The sequence below is a fragment of the Palaemon carinicauda genome, chromosome 15 (assembly GCF_036898095.1).
Source record: "Palaemon carinicauda isolate YSFRI2023 chromosome 15, ASM3689809v2, whole genome shotgun sequence".
NCBI classification, from domain to species: domain Eukaryota; kingdom Metazoa; phylum Arthropoda; class Malacostraca; order Decapoda; family Palaemonidae; genus Palaemon; species Palaemon carinicauda.
In genome coordinates, this window is record NC_090739.1 from 51203068 (window position 1) to 51220510 (window position 17443).

A 17443-nucleotide genomic window follows, 5' to 3' on the forward strand; every position below is an offset into this window, starting at 1 on the left:
TAATGTGTATTTTCTGGTAGCCCTGGGTCCTGGCAATAAAATAAAGGATGTTAATAGGAAATTATCTCATTCCCACGATGTCCCAGACACCGTTTTTCAACCCCTTCCCAACGACGCGCTAAATCTGAGCTTTCGAGATAGGGAACTTTCAAGCTCCATAACTTCAGTTTGGATTGATCAATTTAAATAAACTTGATATATTCTTTTAGGTTTGTGATTGTTCTACCATAAAATGATATTGTGAATGATCAGTTATGTAATAAGTGACGTCACTAGAGGTCAAAATGTCAAATCTTACCGATTATGAAAAAAATGCATTTACCAAGACTGAATTGATGCTAAACATCACAGAAATGTTGTGAGACTTGATTTTCAGGTATTTCACATCCAATATGATGTTAACAAAAAATAATGTCATTCCTATTTCACCCCGGAAACTGCTTTTAACCTCTTATGGACAACACGTCAGATATGGATTCTGGGGTAGAGGAACTTTAAAGTGCTCTAACTTTGCTATGGATGGTCTGATTTTGATAAACTTGATATATTCTTGTAAGTTTATGATTGCTCTAGACCTCTAGACCTTAGTTATGTAATCAGTGACATCACTAGGGGTCAAAGTCACAGTGATAATGGATGTAAAGTTCCTGTATCTCAACTTCTGAAATGACCTACACCCCTTAATTCCCGCATTAACCCCTAAAGCACACCCATGACGGTTTCTTACAACTACCAAAATGGTACCACAATGTCTTTAATATGAACTCGGCCCCAAACTAGACTGTCTTCAAACCAGGTATGATTCAAAATTGCAAGCATCATATTTCTCATTTGTGGCGACCCTATATATATATATATATATATATATATATATATATATATATATATATTTATCTTTACATATATAATAAAAAATCAATAACCATGATAACGACAATATTCATAATGTTATTTACCTTCAAATCAGGTGACTGGATTGCATGGAGGCATTTGTAGTGATATGTTGAGCAATCCTTATATATATATATATATATATATATATATATATATATATATATATATATATATATTCAAGTGGCACTATCACTTATTTTTATTTACGAACACAAATTTTCATTGTTCATACAAATACAGATATTAACAAAAAAGCAATTATCTTACTATTACTAAGTACAATTAGAATTTTGTGATACCAATTTTTTTTTCACTCATTTCTCATTTTTTCACTTATTCATCATTTACAAACATGAAACAAACCACATGTATTGTGATGTGGCTGGACCACCACCAACATCTTTGTGCCATTCCTTGAAATGCTCAATGCTACAAATGCCTGGTTTCTCGGGGCATCCATCACAGCAATACCTGGTTTTTTTCTCGACTTTGCATACTCTGCACCGCTTCCGGGGTTTTTGATTGCCTCCTGGTTTAGGAAGAAGCTGGATAGATGCATGAATTACTTCCTCTACCTTCCTTTAGCGGCCTGCTCTAGGGTTTGCAGCAATATACGTCTCTCTTACTTCAATTCCTTTTGGAATGTAAGTCAATTATTTCCTCAACAGCTTTCAGGATGAATCTCTTGATGGTGCTTTTTTTGTTGACTTTATTCTTGTAAAGCAGGAAGCTGTTTAGCATGAGAAGCATGATGAAATGTAATCCTAATTTTTTGAACCATGCCAGAGACTTGGGGCTTGGATTTATGGGTTCCAAAAGCTGATCTGCTTTATCAACACCTCCCATAAAATCATTATATTTTTCTATCATGTGAGGCTTTTTGAAACTTATTTTCCTTCCACCAGGCAACACTTGCTGTTTTTCGACAAACAATGTTGAGTCATAACAAGTGGAAATAACATACACTTCCTTCTTATCACTCCATTTGACAATGAAAGTATTGTCTTAACTGACAAATGATGCTTGATGGTTTACCAACTTTTCTCCTTTCAGTTTATTTGGCACTCCTCTGTTAGAACGTATGGTGCCAGTCATCAATGTCTCTTGCGTGAGCAAAAAGTGTGTCAAACGACTCCTCGAATACCAGTTGTCTACAAAAATGTGACGTCTTTGCCCAAGGACAGATTTTGCCAAATGTACAACTATCTTCTCACTGGTAGACAAAACTCATCAGCCCCAGGAACATTTGGTAAAACATATGAGTCGTTAGTTTCTTTTCTGTTATAGATTTGAAAATTGTAGCAGTATCCACTCTACTCTTTTTCACTGTTGCACATGACAAAAGCCTTTATGCCAAAGCGAACACATTTGGTTTTTATAAATTGGCGAAAGCCAAGTCGTCCTTTCCGTAACACCAATGCTTCATCAATGGCGGTATTTTTCCCTGGATCCACATTTCCCATCATGGGCACGAGAATCTTTTTACAAAAAGTATCCAATCGTGTAGATGGCACCTTTTTTTTTTTTTTCATTCTCTGGCAAGGTAAATCTCAAAAATTTCATTATTGATAGATATCTATCTCTGCTCATGATAGATGAACAAAAAAAATGAACACCTGGTTCTTAAGGTTGCCTTGTCCAATACTGGTTGATTTCACTATACTTACACTGTCCTGTGTATGTATATATATATATATATATATATATATATATATATATATATATATATATATATATATATATATATATATATATATATATATATATAATATATATATATATCTAAAGTCAGAAAGACATACAACTCATCCACTGTAACTTCATGCCATTTCAGTCTGTTTATTTTACCATTGAGTTCAGAATTTTCTTTAAAAAAAAAATAGCTTTGCATCATTTGAACATTCCACGATATGTGCTACAATATCACCTGTGATAAATTTTTTCACGCACTCTATCACTGATGAGTCACTGTTGATTCCAAGGTTGGGATTCACATTGCTATAGGCCTGCCTTAAGGGGGTTAGTGGGTTAGGCCTCTCATCGACAAAAACATCAACACATGACCATCCCCCACCTAAAGATATAAATGTTTCATCATCACTTTCATGGATATCACTTTTCATTGATGCATAATCATCATTGTCCGAAATTTCTATGTCAGACATTATGTAGTATACACAAAAAAGGCAAAGGCACGTTAGAAAACGTTCGTATGTCGCCACCAACAACTCGCACGCAACCGCTGGCGATACTGCTACGAGTAGGATGAATGCCCAGTTTTCTTTTATTCTGGAAAATCTCATTTTCTATAGTAGACGAATATAAGCTCCACAGGCATTACGAATAGGGGAAACTAATCTATTGTGGCTTTTCCGCCTTTGTTTATGTCTAGAGAGATTTAATAGAATTTAGGGACACCCATGTGACCCATTGGCCCCCATAAGGCCTCCCCATGTCCCCCCTGAGGGTCCTCGCCATGTCCCCCCTGAGGGTCCTCCCCATGTCCCCCCTGAGGGTCCTCCCCATGTCCCCCCTGAGGGTCCTCCCCATGTCCCCCCTGAGGGTCCTCCCCATGTCCCCCCTGAGGGTCCTCCCCATGTCCCCCCTGAGGGTCCTCCCCATGTCCCCCCTGAGGGTCCTCCCCATGTCCCCCCTGAGGGTCCTCCCCATGTCATTCCTGAACGGGCCCTCCGGGTCCCATGGTTGGGCTCTCCGGGTCCCATGGTTGGGCTCTCCGGGGCCCCCTGGTAGGGCTCTTCCTACTTCCTCAGTTTTAACTCCTGACCCCTCTGGTTGGGCTCCTCCTCCCCCCCTTTGGTGGGCTCCTCCTCTCCCCTCTTGTGGGCTCCTCCTCCCCCCTCTTGTGGGGCGCCTCCCCCCTCTGGTGGTGATCCTTTGACCTCCCTGGAGGGGATCTTCTGTTTCTCTCTGGATCGATTAAAGATCTTTAAGAATTCTTACTGATAAATATTGAGGGTTCTTCGAACCAAATTGTAACATCACCTGCTATAACAGTTCACCGATCCATTGACGGTGAGGAAATGGGGGCCAAATCTGTTAGACAAAAGAGGCCCCTTCCTCCCCTTTCACTTCCACATTCTCAGAGTCATAATAGAATTACTAAAAATAAAAGTGAAAGGGTAACTGAAGGCCAAGCACTTAAAAATCGCCTGTACTATCCAAATCAATAAGTACTGAGAGTGTAGCTGGCAAGATCTCTCGTTCCAGGTCTCGGATTCCTAGATTATTTGATCATAGAAAGCCCCTAAAAATTCCAAATAATGTTTCTCATGCAGTGGAACATCTGTGGATTTAATTCAAATAGAGAGCATGTTTGGGTTCTGTTCAAAGAACATGATATATCTGCAATGTGTATACAGGAGACTAAATTTGGAGATCATACTCCCAATTTAGGTTATAATTTCTCTTTTTATAGGTCTCCACAACTGATAGGCACTTGTGCTCGGGGAGGCACAGGCATCATACTCCACAAGTCTATTTTCCACCTGAATTTTGTGTTGCAGGCTTGTGCAATCCAAATTTTTACTGACAAATGGATCACAACTTGTTCACTTTATCGTGAGCCAACATTAGAAAATAGACTTAAGGAGGGGCATGGTAATCCTCGTCAGATAGAACTTAATGATTTATGATCCTTAATAAACCATGTTCCTTAACCCTTTATATTGATTGGGGATTTTAATGCCAATCTAACCCTATGGGGAGAACAGCGTTGTGATTGTTAGGGTTTATAGTGGAACAATTGCTTGATGTGAATGACATCACTTCAATGAATGATAATTCCCCTACAAGACATGATATTTATCATAGTTCCGATTCAGCCATAAACCTCATTATTTGTCTTTCAACTTTGAGGTTAGATTATCAGTGGGCAGTAGACCAGAATGATCATGGCAGTGATCATTTGCTCATTCACCTGAAGTATGTAAAAAATATAACATTTCCATTTTTACCTAAATGAAAGGTGGGGGAAGCTGATTGGGGATTATTTAATAAATCCACTAAAATTTATTGTAAGATAAATGAATTCCATAGTTCAATGCATGCATAGAGTATTTAGTGAGAATATTTTTGTGTGGGGCCATGCTATCCATCCCTGAACAATGGGTAATCCTCAACGTCTTGTAGTTTCCTGGTGGAGTGATGCCTGTGCTCTGACAGGAAAATAACAAGAACTTGCTACAAGAGATATCGTAGATACCCTTGCTTAGTCAATAAAGTAACAAACAGAAGAGCTCTTGGTAATCAAAAGAAAACTTATAAGCAAGCAAGGAGAGAATCATTTATTAAATACATAAGCGAATTGAAATATAATTCCCCTATTTCATAAGTGTGGAATAGAATCCGAAAGTTGCAAGGGAAATTCAGTCCATATTGAGAATTGATGGCCTCTTAATATCTGATGATGGAGAAGTAGCTGAAGCCTTTGGTAGGCATTTTTCTAATATATCTATTCCCTTACACTACCCTCCTGCTTTCAGAGATATTAGGAACAATACCACGATATTTCCTCCTGTTTGTACAAATTCAGAATATTATAATCTCCCTCTCACCATGAAAGAATTGGATAATGCAATTTCAATTGTCTTCCCCAACATCTGGGGAAGATGATATTTTATATTCCATGATTTTTAATCCACGAAGAAATGCCGAACAATTTCTTTTAGAAATTTTAAATAGTTTTTGGACTTCGGGAACTTCCCCAAAGTCTTGGAAAATATTTTATTATAAAACCATTAAAGGATTCGTACCTCCCTAAAAATTATAGGCCAATTACTTCAACTAGTTGTGGTGGTAAGATTTATAAGAGAATGGTAAATGCTCGATTAGTATGGTATTTGGAATGAATTTTTTTTTTTTTATCTAACCGACAGTTTGGTTTTAGGGAAAAATTCTTTTGAGAATTTGCACAGGTGCATATAGGACATCACCTGTCGATAGGTTATACTTGGATTCAGGGATTCCTTCCCTTTTTTTTTTCGTAGGGAAGAGTTGGGTTTGAAGTATATGTCTCATGTTATTACCTCGAATCCCAACCCAAATTTTAAGTCTGTTAAGCAAACCATTGTTAGAGCACCGGGTTAGAATAGTCCTAAGATGGAGATTTGTGCTGTTATATATAGTAAAAACAGCGCAGATGAGCAGTTAAGGGCTAGTTTTCTATCTCATGCTTCTGAGCATAATACTTCTTATCATATATTAAAGATAGTTCCAAGAGTTCTGATGGTGTGGGTTGCTTCGTAGTGACAATTGATTATGTATAGTGAAATGGGAGAAGAAAAGTGCAAAATGGAAAACTTTGTTTTCTGCAGCAGAATGGTTGAAAATTTTTATACAATGGGGCTTGTTACATTCATTTTGCCTTTTTACGTTATCCATCAGTTGTTCTTAAGTAAGGGCAGTTAGTTTCTTTATGATGAATGCAATTTGGTGATTTTTTATTCACCGGAAAAGGGGCAAGAAAAAATCATGTACGGGGAAAGAAAATAATTATTTTACTAAAAAAAACCACAACTTTTACAATTTCTATCAAGAACATAACTGATAAATGATATATTGTGCATCACCAAGTAAAAACCATTATTCTTATTGAGATGATAAACAAGCGTCCTATTAAGTTTTCTCAATATAAAGAAGAGACCAAATGTACACATATATTCGTGTTACATAATCCAAAAATTGCCTGTTAATTCCTTTCCTCATAAAAACAAACTTAATCAATTATTCCCTGGAAATAATTAGAGCAAAAATCATTGGTATATTTCACATTTGTTCACAAAAAGTAAGAATTTATTCATTGGCATTGTGTTATTTATATTGAATTTTCCTTTACATTATTTTCAATGACCTTCAGACTAGCATATGCCATTTCATCTGGATATCTCACGGGAACTTCTAGTCCATAGAATATGTATTCTGTATCCACGATGGCAATGTCTTTGTCAGTATAATACACTGCGTAATGTTTTCCTACTGAGTCATCTGTAATTACAGGAGGGTCTGTTTGAAGCGTTAGTGTCTGTACATCATCTTCACATTGTATATCACTTTTATCTGTATTTAAAGTGAAACTGATATCATCAGCAGAACCGCTTTCCATTTCTTCCATCTCTTCTTCAATTGTGGTATCAGATAGTGGCTCTGGTTCTTTCTTTTTCTTTCTTGGCAGAGTGTTAAGCTTTCTTTTCTTCAGTGTGTCATGCTCTGTCATTTTCTTACTACAGTCTTTTTGAGTTATGATTTGGCTGTGTATACTAATTTTTCTTCTTGTAATTTGTGGTGTTTCACTTCTTCCTCTACTGTGCAAAACTACTTCTAAAGTAGTTTCTCTCTCCTTTTCAACCAAAATAATGCTGAACTTCATTCCTGTAGGAGTCCTGGTCTGTATTTCAGCAACAAGCGTCCTCCAGCTTAAATGTTTATCATACAGAGCACCTCGTTTTTCAATGTCTGTCTTGACATCATCTTGTAGTTCAGTCTCGTTTCCAGTGACAGTGTCGTCCCAATGACTACAGCCAGGTAATGCCTGTTCCTGCAGAGATGCAAGTGCTCTATTTGAGATCTCCCTCTTTACTTCAGATTCAGGAGCTGGTGAATTGGGATCTTCTGTCATTGTGAGCACAAGGCCGTGCGAGACACTCTTGATTTTCTGATGGCGGTGACTGTGCTTCTCTATTCTCGCTCTTTTCATGAGTTGTATCATCACATAGTACAGGATTATTTTCAGGATCCCTGGGGCTGCCTCTTTCAACCCACTTCTTGTATGTTTTCATTTTCAAAGGACAAAGACGATCACTCTGGTACTTTTCTGGGTTTAGTGGATATACACCCATTGCATAAAATCTTGCGTTTATGTTTTCCTGGGAAAGTCCCTTTTGCTTAACTTAACACATATTCACAAAGCCTCTCTTTTGCATTAGTGCTCGTGCTCCTGTTTGATGCACATAGCAGATCAATACTGAATCATAGTAAGATTTTAATGGGCCAAAGCAAGCAACATCTAATGGCTGTAACAGATTGTACAATGAGCAGGGAGTTTAATAATGGAAATATTCTCTTGAATTGCTGTTTCTACTGAAGTATGACTAAGATGGCTATCCAGTATCAGTAGAAGAGGACGTACATCTTTAGTTTTTTCAACAAATGTTTTAAAGAAATCCTCAAAAATAGCACGGGTCATCCATCCTGACTCGGACACAGCATACTAAGTTTCTGGTAATGCATCTGTCCCAATCCATGAACACTGCATATTTTTACCTTTGAATATGATTAAAGGATCCAGTGCAGTACCAGCTGCACAGCTTGTTGCGATGTTTTCATGGTTAGATCCACTAGTGATTCTCTTAGTTTTGGCTCCTTTTGTGCCGAAAGTTGTTGTTTTTGATGGGTCTTGTGGAAATCCAGTTTCATCAAGATTCCAGATACACTCTGGACCTTCCATGATCTCAAGTCTTTCCATTTCCTTTTCCAGAAGCTCGTAGAAACCATAAATGACGAATGGATCACTTGTTACACTATTCCGTGCAAGTTGCATCATTTCACTAGTTTTTAAAGTCAAATTATGCCTACTCATGAATGTGACTGCCTAATCACAGCCAGGCATGCCGTTTTTGAAAACTGTTTGTAGTCCATTGCCAATCAAATACTCTTTAACAATCTCACGAAACTCCAACAGAGTTGGTCCTAGTCCCATGTTTTCCACTCTCTTGACTGTATCAGCAATCTTTGCTTTCACCTTAGTAGAAAGCATCGTCATCTTTCCCTGTAACACCATAAAAAATATATATTAATGTATGTTCCACTGTGTTAAGTAGTTAAGTATGAAGCTTTGTAAGAAGTTATACAGTATATACGAAAACACAATATATATATATATATATATATATATATATATATATATATATATATATATATATATATATATATATATATATATATATATATATATATATACTGTACATACATACATACATACATACATACATACATACATACATACATACATACATAAAACAAAAATAACTCGCCCTTATATCTTTCTTGGAAGGCTCTTACTTTTTGCTTCTCTTAACATGCTTTCTCAAAAGAGAAAATGACATGTGATACTTGACACTCGTTGCTCTAATAGAGGTGCCATCTTTTACTTCCTGTACAGCCAGTTCAATTATTGTTTTCGTATATGGCTTTTCAACCTTTCTGTCTATCCTGGGCATTGTGACACTCACCCTCAGGGTTGCCAACTCAAATTTTCAAATGTCGTTAGATAGGCTTGTAAAAGTAGCTAAAAAGTAGGTAAAGTCAATGGAATTTCTCTAAAAAAAAAAGTAGCTAAAAATAGAATACTGTAAAAAGGGCAATGAATTAGCAGATATTGTCAAATTTTGTTGTTGATATTTTAACATACCAGTAGTATAATTATTTGAACTTAGAGGAAATAAATTTTACTTATTTAGGAATAATGGAAGGAAAATTAATAATAATTATTAATAAAAAAATAAATTTGTAAAATAAATTATTAAAATAATTCAGCACTTAATACTAGAAATTTCAAACAAGTAATGCTATTCTTCTCATAAACCAAAAATAAGATTCTTAATAATTGTTCAATAATTAATTCATCCCAATCCATCAATGCCTCTTCGATTTCATGTTCTTGGGATGTGCTGGGTTTTGGAGAGACTTGATTTTCATATGACTTCAATGTCCCTATTTTTTGTACCACACTATCAGGGAGTTGATAATCATGACAACAATTTCTGTGTTGCCGTAATCCATATTTTATACCTAATATAGCATTCACAGTCTTCAATATTAACCGATTTCGTGGTTTTGTTTTAATACAATCCATGTTACTAAATAACCTTTCCACATCGGTATTTGAATGTGGTAAAGACAAGATTTTCAAGGCCAGCTGACAAACATCATAAAAGGGATTTTCACCAGTAGCATCCCTGTAACCTCCTATTTCTACCCAAAGATCTACTATGGTTGAGGTTTCTGTCCACTTTACATTATGTAGATTTTTCCATTGGAAATCAATGCGTGTGAGTCCAGCATCATTTTAAAAAATTTTTGCCAAGTCAATTATGCTATTTTTTCTCGGCTGCAAACATTCACTAGCACTACAAGATGACATAAACTTAAGTACATTAATATTATCTGGCAAACTATGACGAATTTGTTGTATGAAATTTACCAGAAACTTAATACACCTTCCACGAATAAAACTGTACTTTTCCTGGTGGAAACTTACACTCTGCCATTTCATTCTCAAATTCATACCCAAGGTATGTTTTTGGATCTAGACATTCTTCAATGTTGGTACTTAGAGTAATTTTTTTTCCAGGAATGAGAATTTTTGAAGTCATTGAGTCATGCAAATGCACAAGATCATTCATTAACTTTGTTGGGTCACTGATCTCGGCTTCAAATTTCTTATTCAACGTCTGAATTTCACCCAGTATTGGTTTAAAAAACAAAAGGTATGCATAATTGGATTTATCATTGTACATGTTATAAAGTAGACCTGCTGTATAACATCTTTCAGACAACTTAGCAATTTCAAAAGGTTTCTTTAGTTCAAGCCATTGGTCTACGATTCTCGTTTTTGCTGTCTCAATAGACTACCATCTTGTTTGACTTACCTGAACTAATTTCAAAGGCTCGTGTCCATCATTAATCAGTGCATAAAGTTCCTTGTACTTTGACTGTCTGAGAGCTGAATGGGAAAACCAATTATAAGTCTCTTTAATTAAAAATTCCAAATTCCTAGATAGAAATTCACCTGCAGCATGAGATACTGCCAACTGCAAGGAGTGGCATACACATCTAATTAATATTAGGTGAGGAATTTCTTCTTTCAACTTTGCATGGACACCATTATTAATCCCTATCATAACTGAAGCGTTATCAGTCCCAATTGCAATTAGCTTTTGTAATTCTAATCCATTATTCCTTATTGATTTCTTTAAAGCTTCACATATTGCTTCAGCATTGCATTCCTGAAGTTCAACTAAGTCCAAAAAACTAACCACAATCTTTTGCTTTCTTTCAGAAAAATATCTGATTACAATGCCCAATAATTTAGTAACTGAGATATCATTGGTCTCGTCTATCAAAAGACTATACGGACTGCTTCCAATATCGATCTTATCTTCAAGTCTTCAACAAAATGTGGGGCTATCACATTAGAAAAACCGTACTACACTTCGTTCTTTTCAATTTCAAATCCTTGCATCCTTTACTTTCAGGAAAGCATGATTTACACAAATCACTTAAGTGGTCAACCACTCTTATACTGCAATGCTCTGCAATAAAAAGGGTCATACGCCCTTCTACCCTTCTAGGCTCATCATCCACTTTCTTGAAAGGAAGGACATTTGTCTTTGAGCACTGAAAGGCTTTTCTGCATTTTGATGTTTCTAGAGTGTTGTTCTGTTTGTTTATGTCACTTAACTTGGCAGCTATTGTACACTTACAATATTTACGAAAATATTTTCTGTCATCACCCTCTATTTTATTTAATCATTTGTTAAATCTAGAGTCTTTTAGCCATTCTTCACGAAAACGTTGGGTGTATTGCTTTCCCATGATTTTTAATAGCCTAAAAATAAAAAGAATATTCAGTAAGAGATTTCATTTCTCTAGGCTACTATAGATCTGTAGTAGTATTGATAAACAGAGAAGCTAATGCGTATTAATAACAAGAGACAAGTGCAAGCACCGGTACACCTCTCAGCATTGGACAAATATACAAGCTCAATGAGCAAAAATCATAACTAGAGTCTGTAGTGTCCATCTGCATGCTAAGTTAAAACATCATAGCTTTAATGATTGCTGAGATATTGCAATGCCTAAACAAGAACCCCATTGTTGAGGGTGTTCAGCATCTCTGATGCAGAATAGTCATAAAACCATGAGGTTGCGCATCTAGGATATGTGATCTGGCTGCAAATTACAACACTGTCACTGTAACTCTAATAGTTGCTGAGATTCAGTCTGGACACAAATATGTTAAGAGATATACTCACTCGCTCTCCCCTATATATATATATATATATATATATATATATATATATATATATATATATATATATATGTGTGTGTGTGTGTGTGTGAAATATTTATGCATTTGTGTATGCCGTGTCATGCAAGAGCTCCTCTTTATCAAAAGCTTCTAAGAATAAGTTGATTATATCACTAAGTAACAGATAATCTTACACAGCGGCAATTATAAAAAAAGTTATTAATCCTGAAGTTCCGAACGTGAGTCGTGACTACGTGATACTGAGTACCAGTAGGTAGGCTGGGCATTGGTACGAATCCATACGAAAATATTTAGAAGCAATATTGAGCATGTACTCTACGAGATCGCTACCGTGCTACGGGACTAGGGGTGGGTGACATCACATTTCTGTACTCTTATATTCATGTTTTTTTGGGGGAATATAGGTGGTCTTAATTTAGGCACTTTCCACCAATTTTTTTTTTCTTTGAATAATAAAAATAACGCAAAATTTCGTAAGTAGTTCAAAATTACTAGAATTCTCCAGATTTGTCGCTAGATTTTAAAGGAAATCTCACAATTTGCTCCTTGTAGCTAGTGGCCAATAAATGTCGCTAGATGACATTCAAATTCTCTAGATCTAGCGACAAAATCGCTATATTGGCAACTCTGCTCACCCTACGCCTCCTTGCTACTGACCATGAAGTGCTTGTGCACAGGGCTGCCGGATTCTCCACACTAGGCAACTCCACGCTCAGCGGTGTCGCTGATTAGTCCAGTTTCACCTCTCTAAGTCTCGCCTGATAACGTTTGTCGGTTACACTATATTGAACTGAGGAGGAATGTGCTATCATACTAAATGATTTGTCTTTATGTGTTATAATACGCACAATTTTACAATATAACTAATACACACAGGGATAACGAGAAGGACTTCTTGTTTGATTCAGAATTAGGATGGTTATAATTCTGAATTATTTCCACATTATGAACTTGCAGTATTGTCTTTGAATAATGTACATTATATTCAGGTCCATATTAACGTTGCATATATATATATATATATATATATATATATATATATATATATATATATATATACATACATACATACATACATACAACATATACAGTATATATATATATATATATATATATAATATATATATCATGTATATATATATATATATATATATTATATATTTATATATATATATATATATATATATATATATATATATACATACATACATACATACATATACAGTATATATATATATATATATATATATATATATATATATATATATATATATAATATATATATCATGTATATATATATATATTATATATTTATATATATATATATATATATATATTTATATTTATATATATATACACAGTATATATATATATATATATATATATATATATATATATATATATATATATATATATATATACGAATGTGTAAGAAAATTCTGCCATGCACATGGGATTAAATTTTGTCATTATTTCAAATTGTCTGATATATTTCGATTGATATTGTCTTAATACTTGAGTTGACTTTAGAGAAAAGGTATAAGGGAAAAAAACGTATAAACAACAGTAGTCTATTTTATAAGGAGAATTGAAGTAAATAAGATATATAAAGATTATGCCGAAGAATAAACAATAACAAATGTAAATGTGCAGTAAGGATAACATAAGTATAAAAAATATAATTTATTATGAAGGACTAGTAACAATAAGTTAATGAATGATAGATATTTCCCTTATATATATATATATATATATATATATATATATATATATATATATATATATATATATATATATTTCAAAAAGGCCCATAAAAGAAACACAGGAAATATGAATAAATCACTATATTTCGGTCAATCAACATCGACCCTCTTCAGGATGTAAAGTAAAAATGAGGGATACAGTGGAGAGTGACGGTTTATATATGAAAGCAAAAGGGTGTGTTCAATTGTTCTATAGTTGTTATAATTGCTGGAAGGATTAGCCAAATTTAATTACATCCAGGTGCGTCTTTTTATTGTTGAGCCGCTTGGAGGAAGTCTTGACCTCTGATGCATGTCTGGTGGTCGGTCTCCGTGGATTATCTTCTTAATGATAGGGTTGAGAAGAGTATTGTCCACTGTGTCAGCTTTCCATTGGCCCCCAGATAGGTTCATTGTGTTTGATTGATTTATGATGGCTGATTCCAGGATTTTCCTTCTGTACGGACAGGTGCTCCTAAAAAGCAAAGACGACTCACTCCAGTTAAGCTGGTGCCCTAAATCCCTAAGGTGGACGAAAATCCCCGAGTTTTCATAGCCATATCTAACAGATCTTTTGTGTTCTGTTAGATATGGCTATGAAAACTCGGGGATTTTCGTCCACCTTAGGGATTTAGGGCACCAGATTAACTGGAGTGAGTTGTCTTTGCTTTTTAGGAGCACCTGTCCGTACAGAAGGAAAATCCTGGAATCAGCCATCATAAATCAATCAAACACAATGAACCTATCTGGGGGCAAATGGAAAGCTGACACAGTGGACAATACTCATCTCAACCCTATCATTAAGAAGATAATCCACGGAGACCGACCACCAGACATGCATCAGAGGTCAAGACTTCTCCAAGCGGCCCAACAATAAGAAGACGCACCTGGATGTAATTAAATTTGGCTAATCCTTCCAGCAATTATAACAACTATAGAACAATTGAACACACCCTTTTGCTTTTGTATATAAACCGTCACTCTCCACTGTATCCCTCATTTTTACTTTACATCCTGAAGAGGGTCGATGTTTATTGACCGAAATATAGTGTGATTTATTCATATTTCCTGTGTTTCTTTTATGGCCCTTTTTGAAAAAACATGTTAAACTGTTCGATTACAGTTATAAGTAAGACATATATATATATATATATATATATATATATATATATATATATATATTAGTATTTGCCCACAGGTTTATGATGTAATTTAGTTTGAATTGGTGAATACGTACAAAGTCGGTTTATCTTTATAAGAAATATAGCCTAAACATTATAAGCATGAGCATAGTTTTTTTTTCTAGAGCATTGGTAATGTATAAAGGTCTAAACACAAAAATATAAATTTAAAAAAACTTACAATAGGAATTTCATCTGACAAAATTCCCCCCCCCCCCAACATTATTCTTCTTTATACATATTTCTGCTTGCGTTAAACATTTCATCATTAACTTTGAACCAGGCACAGCCTCCATATCTTTTGACTTCTTCTGACACAGCTATAAGAGCAATTATTGATGGTAATTGTAAAGAATTCCTAATCTTTGTCTTTATGAGATTGACTTTACTGAACACACTCTCTGCATCAGCATTTGATGTTGGTAAAGATAAAATATGTAGAGCAAAATTTGACCATGCTTGTTGTGATTTTCACCAGTTTATTGAATCTGCCCGATGTTCTGGGCGGATCGCAAGGCCTTGAAGAGGCGAGATTCCCAAAACCTTCCAGGAGTTAACTAAAATACGGCGACAAAATTTACAATTTTATTATAAAAATAAACTCTGATACAAGACAAACAACATTCTTAAGCATTCATCCGACTTAATGAAAAACAAGGCTGACTCTTGGTAATGAAAAACAAGGCTGACTCTTGGTAATGTAACACGTGCTCTTCAAGCACAAAGTCCACACCGGACTCATTTGAAAAACTGAAAATAGTGACAATTCGAATTCAATACACAACGAATCACACACCAAATATCCCTATTCTAATTTAACTCAGGATTCAGATCCCCAATCACAAGGATCTCTACATTAAACTGCGATATAAAAAACTACATGTCTTTCACACAAATTTACACTACAGCCAACCTGGTACACGAGGTAGAGAGAGGAGACTAACTTTCAAACAACTTATCTTTAAGGGGACGTTGAAGCAAAGAGACCGAATGAGGGTCGGCAGCTTCGAAGAAAACTTCGTTTTCCCGCGTTAACTAAAGTGTCCTTAGCAAAGTGGAGGGAATTCTTGGTTTATTTATTTGCAAGGGGTTTGACAATGCCTTTTCATTTACTACAGGATCGTAAAACAGTTAAGGCTTTTCTTTAAATACAAGGGAAGGCTTAAGGCTTTGGCTGAGGGCCAGAATTTGTCCATATGCAATGACTTAGAAAGTCCTTGACACTAAACACATACATAAGACATTTTTGTCATGTTGCCTCAATTTTACGTTAGATTCATCATTGATATATTATAAACAGTCAATTTCCACAACACTCGCTCCTTGCCCACCAGGTGGTTAAGATTTAGGTTCCAATACAGTCGTGTATCAAACCTCAGTTTCTCGCCCGCGAGATCCCCCAACCTTTTCCTTATTTGACGTGACGTTCGTGAAGTCAAATGGCGGGACTTTCGAATGGCCAGTTCGAAAATTCCCGACATCCTCCACACCCGAAATAAGGGGCGTCAGAACGTCAGTAAATCAGGCAAGACTGGACTCCGAGGGGGGGGGGGGTAACCACTCCTTAACTCTGTTCGGCTCGTTGCGTAGCGCTCCGCAACGACTCAACAGAGCATACATAATGTTCATAAACAACAATGTTACCCCGGGGCAATTAGTTCACAGGTATACAAAAAACCATAAAAAATTTGTACCCAGATAGTAAATGCAATCATGTAAATGTAAAGGCAATTTAGGCAATGGGCCTAGAAATCAGTTATCATATACATATATACAAACAGAAAGAAAAAAATGCATTCACATACAGAATATAATTATGAAAAATTGGAAAAGCAATTAGGCAATGGGCCTAAAATATTCACTTTCGGCATATATGTATACAACAGAGAAAAAATGTATTCATACACAGAATATAATCATGCATTTCCATCAGAAGGCAGCCTGCCCTCTTAAATTAATTAAATCACTTTTCACACTGCCACATGTGGGCTACCACCTTAGGGGACCAAGAGGGAGGGGCTTGGCTCTGTACAACGCTCGTTTCGTAAGACGAGAGACTATCCCGTCCCCGTTCCCCACACCTACGCACTTCAATCTCCGTGGATTCATGCCACTTACAAACGTTCTCACTTCACCCTCCCTACCTACCAGGGAGACACTCCCTCTCTCACTTACTGTTTTGCAGCTACATTTCATAGACTGTCACCCTTTAGCAGACGGTCCATCATTTCTTGTTGCTTCGCGGCCGCCCTTCTCAATGGGCGTGCAGAACGTTTTTTAACGTTCGTCTGCTTCGATTCCTTTTCACCTTCACTGTTCGCACTGAACGTATTGTTCTCGTCATTAGTGTCACTGTTGAAGATCTCTGTGGCCAGTTGTTGGGATGTCTCAGCCGGAGCCATTAACCTGGTTGTCCCCAGACGTCTCCACGATCCCTGGCATTCCGTCTGTCGAACTGTACACACCCTCTTTTCCATCGTCGTCGTCTCCGTCTCCATCATCATCCACAGAGGGGGTAATTTCCAGGGGAACCAGATGGCTAACAGATTGCTGTGACT

At 36.0% G+C, this 17443-nt stretch overlaps 1 pseudogene; it reads right to left on the reverse strand.

The window, feature by feature from the left end:
- Nucleotides 1–8119: 8119 nt before the first annotated feature.
- Nucleotides 8120–9128, reverse strand: LOC137653951 (uncharacterized; annotated as a pseudogene).
- Nucleotides 9129–17443: the final 8315 nt, after the last annotated feature.